Here is a 13098-nt window from a genome sequence, read left to right as displayed (position 1 = left end):
TCACAAAAGAAGAAAATTCAACAGATCCGTGGCATAAGCGTTTGGGTCACATGAGTGAGAAGGGCTTAAAAATCCTTGTTGGTAAAAATTTATTGCCAGGTTTGAAATCCTACAATCTTGATCTTTGTGAGCATTGTATATATGGTAGACAAAGAAGGGCTTCATTCTTTAGAGGTGGCCATGACAGAAAGAAAAATGTATTATAATTGCTACACTCAGATGTGTTTGGGCCTATTAACATCAAATCATTAGGAGGAGCATCATATTTTGTAACATTTATAGATGATGCATCCATGAAGGTTTGGGAATATCCTCTGAAAAATAAAAGTGAAGTGTTTGGAATATTTCAAAAATTCCATGTTGTTGTTGAAAGAGAGACTAACAAATTGCTGAAGTCTTTAAGAACAGATAATGGTGGAGAATATTGCTCAAATGCATTTAAGGAATATTGTAATAGGTTTGGCATAAAACATGAGAAGACTATGCCTGGTACTCCTCAACAGAATGGTGTCGCATAAAGGATGAATCACATCATTATGGAAAAGGTGCGAAGTATGTTTTCCAATTCCGGTTTGGAGAAGAATTTTTGGGCTGAAGCAGTCAATACCGCTTGCTACCTCATAAATAGATCTCCAACTACAGCCTTGGATGGTGGTATCCCTGAAGAAGTTTGGACTGGTAAGAATTTGAATTATTCTCACTTGAAAATATTTGGATGTGAAGAATTCGTACACATTCCCAAAGAAAATATAACTAAGCTAGATGATAAATCTATGAAATGAATTTTTTTGGGATATGCGGATGAAGATTTTGGTTATCGTCTATGGGATCCAGTCAAACATAAAATTATTAGAAGTAGGGATGTTATATTTAATGAGTCAGAAATGTTGAAGAGGACTGTAGGTGAGTTAGAGGTCAAGAAGGTTATTGACATGTTTGAAGAGCAACAGGGAAACATACCACCAATACAAGAAAATGAACAACAAATTCAGGAGCATGAAGAACAACAAGTGGAAAATGATGAACAACAAGAAGGAATCTTGCAGGAGTCTTTACAGGAGATTCACCCTGATAATGCACCACCACAGTTGGTAAACCTTCACAAAGGTATCCTCCTTCAAACTATATTTTGTTGACTGATGAAGGTGAACCTAATTGTTTTCAAGAAGCTTGTAAAGTCGAGCACATTAAAGAATGGAAGAAAGCAATGGAAGAAGAAATGAACTCTTTGCAGTAAAATAAAACTTGGGAGTTGGTAAACCTCCCAAAAGGTAGAAAGGCTCTACAAAACAAATGGGTGTACAGGATTAAGCATGAAGGTGACAAAAAGAAGGAGAGGTATAAAGCAAGGCTGGTGGTGAAAGGTTTTGCCCAAAAAGAAGGTATTGACTTCACTGAAATTTTCTCACCTATTGTTAAAATTTCATCCATTAGAGTCATTCTTGGTCTAATTGTTGCTTTAGACTTAGAATTTGAACAATTAGATGTAAAAACTGCATTCCTTCATGGTGAATTGGAGGAAGAAATTTATATGGAGCAGCGAGAAGGATTCATAGAAAAAAGCAAAGAAGGCCTTGTTTGTAGGTTGAAGAAGAGTCTCTATGGGTTGAAACAGGCACCTCAACAATGGTACAAGAAATTTGATTCATTCATGTTGGAACATGGTTTTCAGAGGTTGGAAGCTGACCATTGTGTCTATATCAAGAGGTATGATGATCCGGATTTAAATAGGAACGCAATAGATTACAGAGATAACCATAAATACAGAGATGCAATAACCATAAACACAGAGATGCAGCGGAAATAATACTTCATTTCATTACTATAAAATACAAAAATATGCTTACAAACATAAATGACAATAAACTAGCTAGGGCGATGGTAGCTTATCTCTGAGAAGAGATGTGATGGCTACATGCCTCTGAACTGTGTTTCAATGAGGCTCGAAGGCCTTTTTATTGTTGAGAAACAATGGACAACCCTTAACATTCCAAAACCTAACCCTAGGAGATGAAACGCCAAACTGTGGGCCCCGTTTGGGTAAATTGGTACATCAACTTCCCGGGGTCGTAACTTTGGCATACGATCTCCGTTTGACGCGTACAATAGCTCGTTAGAAAGATCTATCCGAGCACTACCACTTTGAGAAGGGAAACATCGGTCCATGGACCCATGTTGACCCCAGATTTCCCAAAAAACGTCGTTTAGGGCCTCAAAACGGCTCCGGAAGTTCAGGACCCGAAAAACTGCTAAAAATAGTAAGTTGTGCTACAATTAAGGAAACTGAAAATGCTGAGAAAGACAATGGTGGGGGTCCAGGTGGACTTGGCAGGTGGCCACCGATATCCACCTGGATCATTCCTCCCCCCTTAGGAAGCAATGGTCCCCATTGCGTTGAGATCCTCCATGAGATGAGGAAACTTCTGCTGAACTTGTTCCCTGGTGAACCACTTGCCCTGCTGAAGGAGTTGGGCCGCTTTGACAACTCGATACAGTTGGATATTCTGTTGGCGAGTGTTCTTGATCTGTGTGTCCATGATCCGATCAGTTGCAGCTTGTTCCATGCAATCTGGATTTAATTCTGTGGGTTTGAGCTGTTCTGCAATGTCGGATGTGTCTAGCAATGGTGGAAAGTATGGCCGAAGGCGGTCCACATTAAATACTGGGTGCAGGCCAAGGAATGGGGGAATGCTGAGCTCAAATGCATTGTCTCCCATAGCCTTAGTAATGGTGTAAGGACCATATCGGAGTGGTCTCAATTTCCGATAGGCTCCAGTAAGGCGTTCCTTTTGCAAATGCAACCAGACTTTGTCGCCCACTCGAAACTTGTGTGGCACCCAATGTTGATCATGTCGCTGCTTGTACTTGGCATTTGATTTCTCAAGAATGTCATGGACCTGCTGGCGAATATGTTGGATTCGCTCAATGAAGCTGGTGGCCTTATCTGTTTCGGACTGGACATGAGCTGAATTCATGTGAGTAGCTGCAAGTGGCATGGCCACATCAATGGGGCATAGTGGCTGGAATCCCAAACCCACCTGAAAAGGGCTATGGCCAGTGGAGCTGTGAAGAGCTCGGTTGTAGCTGTGCTGAACGTAGGGGAGGCTCTCGTCCCATGTGTGTGGATGCTTTGAGTTATACATGCGCAGAATGTGCACAATCATCCTATTGACAACCTCCGTCTGGCCATCAGTTTGAGGATGGAAGGCTGTGGACTTCGTGAGTTTGGTGTCCAGCATTGACCAGAGACTGGACCAAAAGGTGCTGAGAAACCGACTGTCCCGATCTGAGATGATAGACTGTGGGATCCCAAAGTGCACCCACACTCGTTCAAAGAAGAGTTTAGCAGTGGCTTCTGCTGTGATATTCTTCTTGCAGGCCATCATAATGGCCATCTTTGAGAACCTGTCGACGACCACAAAAACACAGTCATTTCCATGCTTAGTGGAAGGAAGGCCTGACATGTAATCCATGGAGATGGATTCCCAAGGTCGACTAGGGGTAGGCAACGGGGTATAGAGGCCTTGCTTCTTAATGGTCGGTTTGGCAATGGCACAGGCAGTACATGATCGGATGTACTTCCCAACATCCTGTCGAAGATTCGGCCAATAGAAATAGTTTTGCAGTACTGCCACTGTTTTCTCGACCCCGAAATGCCCAGCAGCCCGACTGTAGTGTGCTTCCCAAATCATCTTGGCACGCTCGCTTGAAGGAACACAGAGGTGACCGAGGTGGCATAATAGGGCATCCTGGAGGTGAAAATCTGCAACCTGCCGACCCTCCAAGAGTGTCTGGTATGTGTGGCCGAATTCTGGGTCGCTTTTGTAGAGAAGTGGCCAATCAGAAGTCTCGTGCCCGCAAGAGTTGAGCACGGTGGTTAGCGCCATGATCGGTGGTCGACTGAGGCAATCTGCAACATTATTGGTGCTGCCCTTTTTATACTTGATATTCAAGTGAAACTGTTGCAGGTATGTAGACCACTTCTGATGGCGATCATTCTGCAATTTCCCTTGGGTCTGTATGAACTGCAGAGGTCGGTGTTCTGTGTGGATGACCGTTTCCTTCCCCAAAATGTAATGCTTCCATTGTCGGCAGGCCTGTACAATGGAATACATCTCTTTATCATAAGTGGGGTACTTCCGGACTGTGTCTGAAAGTGTTTCACTGTGATATGCCACTGGATGTCCATGTTGAGTAAGGACTGCCCCAATAGCATAGTCAGAGGCATCTGTCTCGACCTCAAATGGTTGTTGTAAATCTGGTAACGCGAGCACTGGTGCCGTGCAGAGGCGATCCTTCAACTCCCTGAATGACTTCTGTTGAGATTCAGACCAAAAGAATTTTGCTTTCGCCCCGCCCTTGGTGACTTGACTCAAGGGCCAAGAAATATGAGAAAATCCCAACACAAACCTGCGGTAGAAGTTGGCAAGACCTAGAAAGCTGCGGAGCTCTGTTAGAGTGGTTGGAGAGGGCCAATCCCGAATGACTTGGACCTTGGCTGGATCGACATGCACCCCCTGTTCATCAATGATGTATCCCAGATACTGAACCTCGGTCATGCCAAAAGTGCATTTCTCCAAATTGGCACATAGCTTGTGTTGTCGCAGTGTTTGGAGAACCTGTCGGATGTGGTGGAGGTGCTCTTCCCAACTCTGGCTGAAGATCAGAATGTCATCCAAGTATACTACTACAAAGGAGTTGGTGAATGGCCGCAAGATGTCATCCATTAGCCTCATAAAGGTTGCAGGAGCATTCGTCAATCCGAAAGGCATGACCAACCATTCGAAGAGGCCCTCCTTGGATTTGAAGACAGTCTTCCACACATCTGAGGGTTCAATTGGTACCTGGTGATATCCTGACTTCAGATCGATCTTGCTGAAATATTTCGCCCCCTTTAGTTGGTCTAGGAGGTCATCAATCCGCGGGATCGGGTACCTATTACGGACAGTGATCTTGTTCAGCGCCCGATAGTCAATACAGAGTCTCCACGTCCCATCCTTCTTCTGTACCAACACTATCGGGCTCCCACAGGGCGAAGAAATCGGACGGATGTGACCTTTCTGCAGGAGCTCCTGAATCTGTCTCTTGATTTCATTGTTCTCCAGAACGGAGCGCCGATAAATTGGTCCATTGGGTAGCGGCGCACCTGGGGTCAGATCGATGGAGTGCTTGACTTGACAGTGCAGAGGAACCCCTGCCGGGGAGGTGAAGATGTCTTCGTACTCCTCCACAATCTTGTCCATCTGTAGCTGCCATGCAGAGGAACCCCGTTTGGAGGCCGCGGCCACTGTCTTCTTCTTCCCTTGAGGGCGTATCATCAGGAAAACAAATTTCCTGGTTTTGGAAATGATCTTACTGCATTGTTTTGCAGTAATCAAAGAGATGGCGGCAGGTGGTGCTACCTCTGGTATCCTGAACAACTTATTTCCCAATGTAATAATAACAGCACGGGGCCTTGATTCATACACAGCATGTCGCTTCCACAAGTATGGTTGTCCTAGTAATACATCACAAACTTCAAGGGGAGCAATGTCACACAATACCTCATCCGTGAAGGGCTTGATGTTGTATGGAAGGCGACACTGCTGGCTCACGCGAAGATCTCGCCCTTGGTGAAGCCACCCAATGGTGTATGGTTGTGGATGTGCTGTGGTCGGTAAGCCCAACCGCTTCACGACCTCTGCCGAAATGAGGTTCTTTTGACTCTCGCTATCAACAATGAACTGTATCGGGGAGCCCTTTACCCACATCTGGGAGTGGAAGAGACGCTCCTCCTCCTCTGGATCTTCGGGTTCATTTTTCTGGATCTTTGCGGTAGCAACAGTGGCGCTGGGATCCGCATCAATGATCTGCTTCCCTTTTTCATACCCCTTATCGGGTTCTGACTCAGAGTCGGAACATGCATCTGATTCTGAAACCTTTAGCTCAGCCACCAGTGACTGCTTGGCCCGACACTCACTTGTGTTGTGAGTGGAGCTCTTATGGAACTCGCACCATTTTCCAGTGTCCTTTCTCGGCTTCGCGGCGTTGCTCTTTGCTTGCAGCTTCGGCTGGTTGTCTTGGGCTGTCCCGCCTTGGCTTTGTCCTTTGTTCTGTGGTTTAGGGGCACCTTTCCCCTGCTTTGGATTCGCAGATCCAAAGTCTCGCTTCTTTTGTTTAAACTTCTGCTCGACCTTGACGGCATACTGGTATGCTGCGCCGAGCGAGGGGATGTTTAAGAACTGTATTTCTTCCTGGATGTACTTGTGCAGGCAGCCACGGTATTTGAGTATCAAATGTTGCTCCGAATCCTTGATACCCAACTTTGTGCGAAGGGTATGGAAAAGATTGGTGAACTCCGGCACGTCTTGGTCCCTTCCCTGCCGCAGCGTGGTCCACTTTATGTATTCATCCTCATAGCTTCCGACAGGGTAGTACTGCTCCTTGATGGCATCCCAGAACGAATCCCAAGTGGGTGCGGCTGAAAATAGTGAGCCAGTACTTTCATCCTTCTGCTCGCAGTAGGTTTCCCACCAGTCCTTGACGTGGGGGGCTGCTTTGAGAAGAGCAAAAACAATCTTTTCCCGACTCGAAAATTCATGAACAGAAAAATATCCCTCTAGCAGATTTAACCATTTATCTACGGCATCGGCGTCTATCTGACCCTCGAATATGGGGATTTCAAAATTAACTTGTACCTTAAAGGGTGTGGCGTTTTCAGAGGAGCTACTGGAAGCCGATGCGCCGCTTCTGGGTAGCCGCTGAAGGATCTGCGCAAAGCTGTCCATCATCGCGTTCCGTTGTGGCTCGAGCGCTTCTTCGAGCAAGATTTTGATGGGATCTCCTGCCCCCTCGTCTTTCTTCTCGTCCGCCATGGGAGGCCGTCGGGATTTGCGAGGCTGGTCTTGCAAAGGTTCAACCAGTTCAAGCCCTAACTCATATCCCGACCTTTTTGGGGACATGCAAAGAAAAACAGAGAAAAAGAAGACCGCTCTGATACCACTGATACGTATTTAAATGGGAACGCAATAGATTACAGAGATAACCATAAATACAGAGATGCAATAACCATAAACACAGAGATGCAACGGAAATAATACTTCATTTCATTACTGTAAAATACTGAAATATGCTTACAAACAGAAATGGCAATAAACTAGCTAGGGCGATGGTAGCTTATCTCTGAGAAGAGATGTGATGGCTACATGCCTCTGAACTGTGTTTCAATGAGGCTCGAAGGCCTATTTATTGTTGAGAAACAATGGACAACCCTTAACATTCCAAAACCTAACCCTAGGAGATGAAACGCCAAACTGTGGGCCCCGTTTGGGTAAATTGGTACATCAACTTCCCGGGGTCGTAACTTTGGCATGCGATCTTCGTTTGACGCGTACAATAGCTCGTTAGAAAGATCTATCCGAGCACTACCACTTTGGGAAGGGCAACATCGGTCCATGGACCGATGTTGACCCCAGATTTCCCAAAAAACGTCGTTTAGGGCCTCAAAACGGCTCCGGAAGTTCAGGACCCGAAAAACTGCTAAAAATAGTAAGTTGTGCTACAATTAAGGAAACTGAAAATGCTGAGAAAGACAATGGTGGGGATCCAGGTGGACTTGGCAGGTGGCCACCAATATCCACCTGGATCATATGATCAAGGAAAGTATATCATATTATTGTTATATGTGGATGACATGTTGATTGTTGGGCATGATAAGAATAAGATCAATAGGTTGAAGAAAGATTTGGGTAGCAAATTTGCAATGAAGGATTTGGGACCAACACAACAGATATTGGGCATGCGGATTATGCGTGACAGGAAAAACAAAAGGTTGTGGCTATCACAAGAAAAATATATCAAGAAGGTGCTTGACAGGTTTAATATGAAGGATGCTAAGCCAGTTGGTATACCCCTTGCAGCCCACTTCAAGCTAAGTACTGAATTATGTCCTAGTGATGACAAGGAGAAAGAAGAGATGAGCAAGATTCCTTATGCTTTAGCAGTTGGCAGTTTGATGTATGCCATGGTATGCACATGACCAGACATTGCATATTCAGTGGGAGTAGTGAGTAGGTTCCTTTCCAATCCAAGTAAATAACATTGGGAAGCAGTAAAATGGATTTTGAGGTATCTCAAGGGTACTAGTCATTATTGTTTATTTTTTGGTCATGATGAGACTGTGCTTGAAGGATTTACAGATGCGGATATGGCTGGAGATATGGATACTAGAAAGTCCACTACAGGTTATTTGTATGCATTTGCAAGTGCAACAGTATCTTGGGTGTCAAGGCTACAAAGAATATTAGCCCTCTCTACAACAGAAGTAGAGTACATAGCTACAACAGAAGCTTGTAAAGAGAAGTTGTGGATGCAGCGATTCCTAGGAGAGATAGGAATAAAGCAGGACAAGTATGTGTTATATTGTGATAGTTAGAGTGCCATTCACTTGGCGAAAAACCCAACATTTCATTAAAAAACCAAGCACATTGACTTAAGGTACCATTCGATCTGGCATGTGTTGGAGGAAGAACAATTATCCTTGGAAAAGATCCATAAAGATAGGAACCCTGCTGATATGCTCACTAAGATTCTGCCACGAAATAAACATGAATTATGTAGAGGCATGGTAGGACTCGGTGTGACTTGATGACTCATATTTGGCTTCAAGTGGGAGAATGTTAAGCGTGAAGCCAAATTCACGCAGGATTCTAGATCCTTCTAGATCAGATCTTTCTAGATCTCCAGGATTCTAGATATTTCTACACCGCCATTAGTTTCTAGATCATTCCAGATCTCCATCTGAATCACAAACCAAGATTCTAAATCCTTCTTTTGCCTCTATAAATTTGTAATTTCTCTGGCCAAGGAAAGCAAGCCAAGGCCCAAGTCTTTTATGTAATGCAAAGTGATTTCTGTTCTCCAGTGATTGTTTTATCTATTCCGCTGTTTCTGATTGAGTAATCTTGTTGTTTCTCCATTTGTCTGTCTCTGAGTATAAATCCTCTATGTGTTATGTATGCTCTGATCTAACAATTTAACCTCCCCAACTAACTTGTGCCCAACCCTTCAACCTCCACCTACATGTTGCCAGGGCTCTTTGTACTCCCTCCTTTGACAACAATTTATCTAGCTATTAGATAAAGAATATTTGGGCAATAGTCGATCTTGACCATTGATAAATCTAAAAGATGAAATTTCATCGATCTAATTGCCTGAGGTTGAAACATATACACCTATCAAACAATTAAGAAATTATTTCATAATGTATTACTAGGAAACAACCTCATTAATTATTATCTATTGATTAACCAATGAACAACTCCCAAGGTTTGGGACTCTCATTCTATCTAATAGCCTCCTTTGAATAGGAGTTATTTTTATTAATAATAATATTTTTATTTTATTTTCAGCTTATACAACATCATTGAAAACCATTTTCAAGAAATTTTTCCACAATTTTGAATATCAAAATTGTTAATTTTAATATTTGAAAATTAAAAAAATATATATAGTCATTTCTAGATGGCCAATTTTTTTCAATATGAATTGAATGGAACTCGAATTCATTACCTTCAAGATGGTTATCGTCATAGCGTCCATACATGGCATATGCCATACTCACAGATACAAGAAAAAATTCCTGAACCACATGGATAAGCACCAGGTGAATGAAAATGGCTTACACACATTGGGATGTGAATAGAAATCCAAATGCTGACATTATTATAGACTAGAGTTCTCCACTCTATTATTGCATTCAGAAAAGTAGCACATATAATAAACTACATATATCTAATTATCAGTAGAGACCCCACGAGTGATGCACAACCGTGAATCTTCCATCAACGACGACGTTGTGCCCACTAACGTACTTTGACTCATTGCTAGCCGATTAGAGACTGGCTTTCGCAATATCCTCTACTTTAAGGGTGCGTCCCTGTAAATTGGCTATACTATTGCAGAAGCCCTCCATTACAACCTTATCCTTTTTCGGAAATTGAGGAGGCATCCCCTTGTTTGAAGTACTGGACTACAAGAGCTGTGGCCATGCCATAAGGGGAAACAATGTTCACTCTCATCCCATATTTTCCAAGCTCAGCTGCACCATTTTTAGTCAATCCAATGATCACATGCTTCGAGGCTATGTACGAGTAAGGAGTAGCTCCTCCAAGAATACCCACCACTCTGGTTGTAGAGATGATGCACCCTTTCTTCTGCGAGATCATGTCTTGGACGACGTGCTTAATGTTGTGGATCATTCTTTTCATGTTATGTTCATCATTCACTCGAATTTCTCCATATCATATTCTGATATGCTCTTCACCATAAATGTGTCGTTAGTTCTTGTGTTGTTATACATAATATCCAGTTGGCCAAACTTGTCGATGGCCACATCCACTGCCACGCTCACATTGCAATGCGCGTTTCCACAGTGGGATAAAGAGATTCCTCAATCTTTTTGCCAAATTTCTTTGCAATGTCTACAATTATGACTTTGGCTCCATGCTTAATGAACAACCGAACAATGGCTTCTCCTATTCCAGCTACCCTGCCCGTTACTATTCCAATCTTCCCGTCCAATATGCATGCACCATTAAATTCAACAAATACATAGTTTCATAACATTAATCTTAACAAATTGAAAGCAAAATAAATCTAGAAGGTTAGCGTGAATATTTACCATATTATGATTACCATCGATCTCCAACATTGCTCAGATTTCCAAGACAACCATGCCTACATTAAGTTGTTCATTACACTCCATGGATTTGATGGGGGCGAGAAAGAGAAATGGAGAAAGATGGATTAGTCCCTGCTCCCCTAGAAAGGCAGAGGAGAGGAAATAAAAATTTCACACACAAAACAAATGAGTTGTGGCTCTTCTATTCATCACACAAAAAATTTATCGTTACAATGAACCCGGTGAGGGGTATTTAAACCTTTTCCAACTAGCGGCTCGCTTAAAATAACTTGACATGCAACTGTTGGAAAGGAAGTGTTATGAAACCAACTCACAAAAAGATAGAAAATATATATCAACACCTTAGAATTCAGCCTCTTCGAGGGGGCAACCTCCTTTACATTACACAAATGAAGAATTCTTGGATGATTCAAATGAAAAAACCTCCTTTCTATATATAGGAGTCTAAGGGGTCACAATATAACCAAGCCGACCTAACAATAATAATATAAAGGAACAAAAATAACAATAGTGGGATTCTATGGGGCACAATAATAACAATATGGGGATAATAGGGGCACAACAATAACAATAAGGGGTACAACGACAATAGTAATGGGGGAATCACTAGTATTATAGGGACTTAACATACCCCTGTCCTTCAAAAAAGTGTTGTCCTCAACGCTTGAGTAGTTATGGATGTTTCTGTATAAAATTATCATCCTCCCATGTGGAATCTTCAATGGGTAAGTTCTTCCACTTGATTAGATACTCTAAAATTGATCGATTTCGTAGCTGTCGAGTTCTTGTTTCTTTGACTGCTTCAGGTTCCAATATGATTTTTCCTTCCTCATCAAGTTCTGGAAATATTGTTTGAACTGAAAGCTTGTCACTTATAACCTTCTTTAAGCATGAAACATGGAAAATTGGGTGCACTCAGGAAGATGCAGGAAGCTCCAATTTGTATGCCATAGTACCTATCTTTTGCAACACCTTGTACGGACCATAATACTTTGGTGATAATTGATTATCCTTCTTAGATTGCTTGAGGGACATTTGTTTATATGGTTGTATCCGTAGGAATACCCAATCACCTACATCAAAACTTATTTCGCTGCGATGTTGATCTGCCTATTCATTCATTCTATTCTACGCCAAGGTGAGGTTATCCTTTAAGAGTTGGAGAAATTGTTGCTGATGCTCGATGTGATCTTCCACTACTTGAACCTTAGAATTTTCTCTTAAATATGATGTGATGGATGATATCCATAAAGTGCCATAAATGGGGTCATTTTTGTTGCAGTATGGAAGAAAGTGTTATACCACCCTTCAGCCAGAGGCAACCATTTGACCCATTGTGTCTGTTTATCAGATACAAATAAATGAAGATATCCTTCCAAACATTTGTTTACTATTTTAGTTTGCCCATCAGATTGAGGATGATAAGATGAGCTATGAGCTAACTAAGTACCAAGACAAGAAAATAATTCCGTCCAAAAATTTCCAGTGAAAATGGGATCTCTGTCGCTTACAATAATCTTTGGGTTTCCATGTAGCTTTCGAATTGTTTCCATAAATGCAGTAGAAATTGTACTCACTTTAAATGGATGAGATAATGTACAAAAGTGTGCATACTTGGTAAGTCTGTCAACTACCACCATGTTAACACTCTTTCCTTCAGACTTGGGTAAACTTGTGATAAAATCCATTGAAACCTCCTCCCAATGTTGGCTTGGAATGGATAAAGGTTGTAATAGTCCCGGGGTCTTAATTGTTTCAACTTTATTTTGTTGGAAAACCAAACATTCCGCCACAAGCTTTTGAATATCCGATTTAAGGCCACCCCAAAAAAATCCTTCTTAACCCTGTGGTAGGTTTTTAGAAATCCTGAGAGCCCTCCTAAGGGAGAGATGTGCAATTCCCTAAGAATATTTTGTTTGAGTTGGGAATTCTTACATAGGTATAACCGATCCTTGTACCATAACGAATACCTTTTCTAGCTAAATGTATCAGATGTACTGGGATCTTGTTGTATCTTTTGAATGAGTGCCCACACTTCTTCGTCATTCTTCCATTCATCCCTTGCTTTGTTTATCCAATCTGGTTGGATAATAGAAATGGTGCAAAGAAATGCTTCCACATCCTCATCCTTTCTTGAGAGTGCATCTGCCACAACATTTTGCTTCCCTTTTTTGTAGATGATTTCAAAGTCATAACCCAACATCTTTGTGACCCATTTTTGCTTCTCTTCTGAAGATAATCTTTGTTCTAAAAAGTATTTAAGACTATCATGATCTGTTTTTACCTTGAAGTGTCTTCCCATTAGGTAGGGTCATCATTTCTTAAGTGCATGCAGTATTGCCAACATTTCCTTCTCATAAATAGCATTGTGTAAATACTTTCCTTTGATTGGACGACTTTCGAAAGCAATGGGTCTT

This window comes from Pinus tabuliformis, chromosome 1_2, assembly GCF_031772625.1.
Source record: "Pinus tabuliformis cultivar Carrire ecotype Pingquan chromosome 1_2, CPIR1, whole genome shotgun sequence".
Classification (NCBI taxonomy): Eukaryota; Viridiplantae; Streptophyta; class Pinopsida; order Pinales; family Pinaceae; genus Pinus; species Pinus tabuliformis.
Note: the sequence above shows the minus strand (reverse complement) of the source record.